We start from the raw sequence: 6,000 nt of genomic DNA, 5'->3' as shown, positions 1-6,000 counted from the left end.
TATGTCAAACACAAGTAAGCATGATTTAAATGATTTATTTGAATTGGATGAACAGAATAATACTACTTCGGCCGAGGAAGGTATTACGATGGTTGCAGGTACAAGTAAGACAGAGAAACATATGTTGAAAGCAACCTGGTCTGAGTCATCAGATGAATCCGGATCCGTTGAAGAGCAACCGAGCCTTCTCGCTCTACCAGTACTAGCGAACATTAACGACACCGAGTCCGAGTTCGAGTCCGATTCAGAGACCGAGAGCAAATCAGACACCGAGTCCGAGCGAAGCCACGGATCCGCATCCGTTTCCGAAGGACCAAAACCCACAGTAAGTGCTTTAATGTCTAGTATTAACTTAGATGACTCGCAAAATTTAATTCCATACTTGCTTAAAAAATTGGCTAAATCCAACGTCCGGGTTAAGTCGCTCCAAAAGGAGGTAACAACCCTTAAGGAAGCGACTGACTCGAGTTCTTTAACTGAGTCAGTTCAAATTGGAAGTTCAACTCAAGTCCAACAACTTGAGGAAGAAAATTCCAATCTGAAAGCTCAAATTAAAGAACTCAAGAACACATTGGAACGGTTCACCTTGGGTTCCAAGAATTTGGATCTGATTCTTGGAAAACATCGAGCCGTTTACAACAAAGCCGGACATGGATTTAAGACCAAAACGAAATACAAATCGTATTTATCATTAGTTAATAGAAATAATATAAAGGTAGTCCAAGCATGGGTACCTAAATCCAACTTGGTCAATCAAGTTGGACTTGGTCAATATTGGGTCCCGAAGGATCAAATACACTACCTCGATAGACCATATCGAGGCTATGATCCAGGGGGAGCAAAAAGAAAAACAATCTTAAAAATTTAAAAATTAAATTTAAAATTCAAAATTAAATTCAAAATTTGAAATTTGAAATTCAAAATTAAATTTAAAATTTGAAATTAAATTCAAAATTCAAAATTTGAAATTCAAAATTAAATTCAAAATTCGAAATTAAATTAAAAAAATTGAAAAATAGATGGAGGATCCAAACTAGCTGGCACCTCCAACTGAACTACCCGATAGGGTAACTGAACCTAATTTACCCGAAATGGGTAAAACAAAAATAGATTACCCGGCAGGGTAATTAAGGTTAGATTTTTGGATGATAGTACGTTAGGGAAGCTTGGGCATCGCATGTCTAGGAAGATATGGCTTCGACCTGGTGCATTTGGCCAAGTGGAACTGACCGAAGCTACCCTTAAATGGATCCTAACTAGTTAGACCAAGGTTTAGTATTAAGTTCAGTGGGTAGGACTATTTGGAAAACCTCGAAGGCATGGTTACTTTAATGAGTTCCTTGTGACTCACCATAGCCCAGAAGTTTATCCAAAGAATGCTTACTTGTTGAACCCAAAACTAAATCTAAATCTAACACAAAGTTAAACCAAACCCTTAAATTGAACCTCAATTCATCTCACAAAAATTATAGGATTACCTGATTGAAAACTTAGATCGGGTGAGATGACTAAGGAATTTAAAATTCAAATTAAACTCATAACTATAATTCTATAATCAATTAAAATTATTTTAAAATAGTTTCAAAATCAATTTCAAAATTATTTTAAAATCTTTTCAAAATCAATTTCAAAATTATTTTAAAATCTTTTCAAAATCAATTTCAAAATTATTTGAAAATTCTTTTCAAAAACTTTTCAAAATTAATTTCAAAAATTAATTTAAATTCTTTTCAAAATCTTTTCAAAATTTATTTGAAAAATCATTTCAAAATCAATTTCACAATTATTTTAAAATCTTTTCAAAATCAATTTCAAAATTATTTGAAAATTCTTTTCAAAAACTTTTCAAAATTAATTTCAAAAATTAATTTAAAATCTTTTCAAAATTTATTTGAAAAATATTTTAAAAATCTTTTCAAAATCATTTCAAAATCAACTTTCAAAATCATTTTAAAAATCTTTTTAAACTTCATCTCAAAATTATTTGAAAAAAAACCTTCAAAATCATTTTAAAAATCTTTTAAAACTTCATTTCAAAATTATTTGAAAAACTTTCAAAATCATTTAAAAAATCTTTTTAAACTTCATTTCAAAATTATTTTCAAAAAAAACTTTCAAAATCATTTTAAAAATCTTTTAAACTTCATTTCAAAATTATTTGAAAAAAAAAACTTTCAAAATCATTTAAAAAATCTTTTTAAACTTCATTTCAAAATTATTTGAAAAAAAAAACTTTCAAAATCATTTAAAAAATCTTTTTAAACTTCATTTCAAAATTATTTTAAAAAAAAACTTTCAAAATCACTTTTAAAAATCTTTTTAAACTTCATTTCAAAATTATTTTAAAAAAAAACTTTCAAAATCACTTTTAAAAATCTTTTTAAACTTCATCTCAAAATTATTTAAAAAAAAAAACTTTCAAAATCATTTTAAAAATCTTTTAAACTTCATTTCAAAATTATTTGAAAAAAAAAACTTTCAAAATCATTTAAAAAATCTTTTTAAACTTCATTTCAAAATTATTTAAAAAAAAAACTTTCAAAATCATTTTAAAAATATTTTAAACTTCATTTCAAAATTATTTGAAAAATAAAACTTTCAAAATCACTTTTAAAAATCTTTTTAAACTTCATCTCAAAATTATTTGAAAAAAAAAACTTTCAAAATCATTTTAAAAATCTTTTTAAACTTCATTTCAAAATTATTTGAAAAACTTTCAAAATCATTTAAAAAATCTTTTTAAACTTCATTTCAAAATTATTTGAAAAAACTTTCAAAATCATTTTAAAAATCATTTTACACCTTTTAAACCTTAATTTCAAAATTAGTTTAATCTTTTAAACCTTAATTTCAAAACTATTTTCAAAATCATTTTAAAATCTTTTAAAAATACTTGAAAAACTAATTTCAAAATCCTTTGAAAAATACTTGAAAAACTTATTTCAAAATCCTTTGAAAAATACTTGAAAAACTAGTTTCAAAATTCTTTGAAAAATATTTGGAAAACTTATTCAAAAACCTTTGAAAAATCTTTGGAAAACTAATTTCAAAATCCTTTGAAAAATACTTGAAAAACTAACTTGAAAATCTTGCTCCCCTAAATTTACTAGACTTACAAGAATATGGAATTAGCCCTGAAGGAAATGGAGAGTTGAAGTTTGAGCATGCTCATACTTTAGGGCTCTGATACCTGAACAAAACAATCCGGATAACTTAAAATCTATTTAACCTCATGCTTGGACTTAAAGACCAACTAAAAAAGATAACCTAAATTAAACATTTAGTCACTCCCTCTTTATCCAAAAAAAAAAACAAATTCTTACTCCTATCTTTTCAAAATTAAGTTTTAACGCTAAGTACCTTTTAAACTGAACCTACATTCATTATTTGCAAAAGGCTTAGCTAAAGTGACTCATATAGCAACCTTCAAACTTTCTCAAACTTAGCCACCTTACAAATTTTAAGTCTAAATGCTAAAATACTTTTCTAAGTTAAAAGTATTAAAAAGCATATTTCTTTACTTGCAAAATTTAACTCATGGCTTTCAAAAGACTTTTGCTAAGTAAATTGAGACTTCAAATTTCTTTACAAACAATTTGGCTCCAAATTTAAAAAAAAAAAAATCTAGCTAAGTTTTTCTAACTTTAGTTAGGTATGTCTTTCTAAAAACAACCAAGTCTCAAAAGTGGCTAAAGGCATCATTCGAAATCATCCATATATTAGCATTTTAAACTTAGGTGAAAAATATTTCGTTTAACTAAGTTTCACAAGCCTTCTTCTACCTTCTCTCAAAAAGATTGTTTTCTTAAAATCTTAAAACTTGCTTTCAATTGATTTTTGATATATGGCAAAGGGGGAGAGTAGAAGAAAATTCAAATAATTAAAGAAAATTGAAAGAAATTCAAATTTTAAAAAGTGAGCTTTTATTAAGGGGGAGTCTTTATATTAAGGGAGAGCTCTGCACTTAATTTAGCTCTGCACTTAACTATCATTATGCTTGTATTCTCATGCTTATCTTTTAATGACACTATTTTCTTAACTTTGAATTTTTGTTGCCATAATCAAAAAGGGGGAGATTGTTGGTGCAGGAAGCATCCGACGATCGAACCTAAGTTTTGATAATGGCAAAGGGATTCAAAGTTAAGATTCTCTGTTATCTAACATGTTGAATGAGTATTTCAGGAAAGTCCTAACTGCGGTTAGGCAGGTGAAAACCCTAGGGGGTGGTAACCCTAGGTCCTAAGGGGTGGTAACCCTAGGTGGAGAAAAGTCCTAGCTGCGGTTAGGCAAAGGGAAAACCCTAGGGGGTGGTAACCCTAGGTCATAGGGGGTGGTAACCCTATGCGGAAAGTCTTGGCAGGTCGATGGCTTCAGGCAAAAGTCCTAGGGGGTGGTAACCCTAGGTGGAAAGTCCCGGTGTCGCGAACCAGGTGAAGACTAGACGGGTCGAGGAGCAGAGATCCGGAAAGTCCAGTCGATCTGGAGGATCGATGGCAACAAGTAAATCTCCTGAGTGGAGTAGGTGAGTACGCGTTCCCCGTAGAGGGAACAGTAGGCGTCGGGTCGACCTAGGGTTTCCGGTCGGAAACCCGAAGTCAGACTCGGACAGTCCGGAGACTGTCTATACTTCATTTATCATGTTTATTGTGCTAACTTTGTGTTGCAGGATATTGTTTGGGACTAACGTATCTTGCAGGTGCAAAGGAGCAACCTAAAGCCTCGGATGAACAGTGTCCGAGGCGCCTCCATGGAGCTTGGAGGCGCCTCGGGTACAAAAGCTGAGTTGGCTGCAAAGCACCATTGGAGGCGCCTTGAAGAAGGCAGAAGGCGCCTCGATGAAGTTCGACCAGTTCAGATCTGATCCACGGCATGGAGGCGCCTTGAACAGCCTTCAAGGCGCCTTGAACATCCTTTATAAGGGGGTTTCGACCAGCACTTCAAGACAACAACTTCCAGGCTTCCTCTCTTCAACGTGCTACTAACAAGATCATTCAGAGGTGCTGTTGCGACATACCGACGACCTGGAGCATCAGTTTCGATTCTGTTATTGTCGGTATAGTTTACTTTGGTGCTTACAATTGTAAATCTTTTATTGTACTTTTAACGAACTTATAGTTCTTGCCCACCGGAAGCGATCAAGGATCGTGGGTCTTCGAGTAGGAGTCGCCTTAGGCTCCGAACGAACTAAATTCCTCTGTGTTTGTGTGTTTGCCTTTTTATTCCGCTGCGTTTTAATTACTCGAGTGTTTTACGAATCATACGAAATAGCCACGAGCGCTATTCACCCCCCCTCTAGCGCATCTCGATCCAACACTTGGAAACCAGAAATCTTAGATGGAATCATTGGAAAAAGTGTTTCATGAAAGTTTACTACTAAGCAAATATTGTTCTGTAAAAGGAAATTTGAAAAACAAAGGCTAAGAATTTAGTTGCATTGACTAGAAAAAGTGCCAATTACATTGTCATCCCCTTGACTAGGTAGTTCTACCCTACTAGCTCCAAAGAAACTAGTACTGCTTCCGTTTCATATCCTAATCAGAATAAAATACTCGGAAGCTAGATCGAACCCAAATCGAGCAGGGTCGATTTGTTTGGCTTGTATAACCTGCTTCAAAGCTGTCAAAAACAGGCATGAAGTATATCTGAAAACTGCTGAGGCAGTTAAACACAACCAAGAGGAATGTTGTTGCTAGAAGTCCTCTTGGGATATCATGGCTGTGATATATATAAAGGGCATTTAGTATTCCTCCTTGAGGCATCTGGAAAAAATATAAAGGTGTAAGAGGCAAATCATAATTCAAAAAATCTTTTAACAAGATGCAATATTCATTATCGACTGGCATACTTACTAGGTTACCATAAGCCTAGAAGCCTCCAATGGCAATAGGGAATAAACACATTGCTATTAGAAGATAGGTGACCTTGGCTCCCCTCCACATTGGAACATGTGCAGGGTGTTTGAAAATTGATGGCATTGTTGCCTGGAAACCAAGATATAAC

This window comes from Zingiber officinale, chromosome 1A (genome assembly GCF_018446385.1).
Source record: "Zingiber officinale cultivar Zhangliang chromosome 1A, Zo_v1.1, whole genome shotgun sequence".
NCBI lineage: Eukaryota > Viridiplantae > Streptophyta > Magnoliopsida > Zingiberales > Zingiberaceae > Zingiber > Zingiber officinale.
This window is presented reverse-complemented; position numbering follows the sequence as displayed.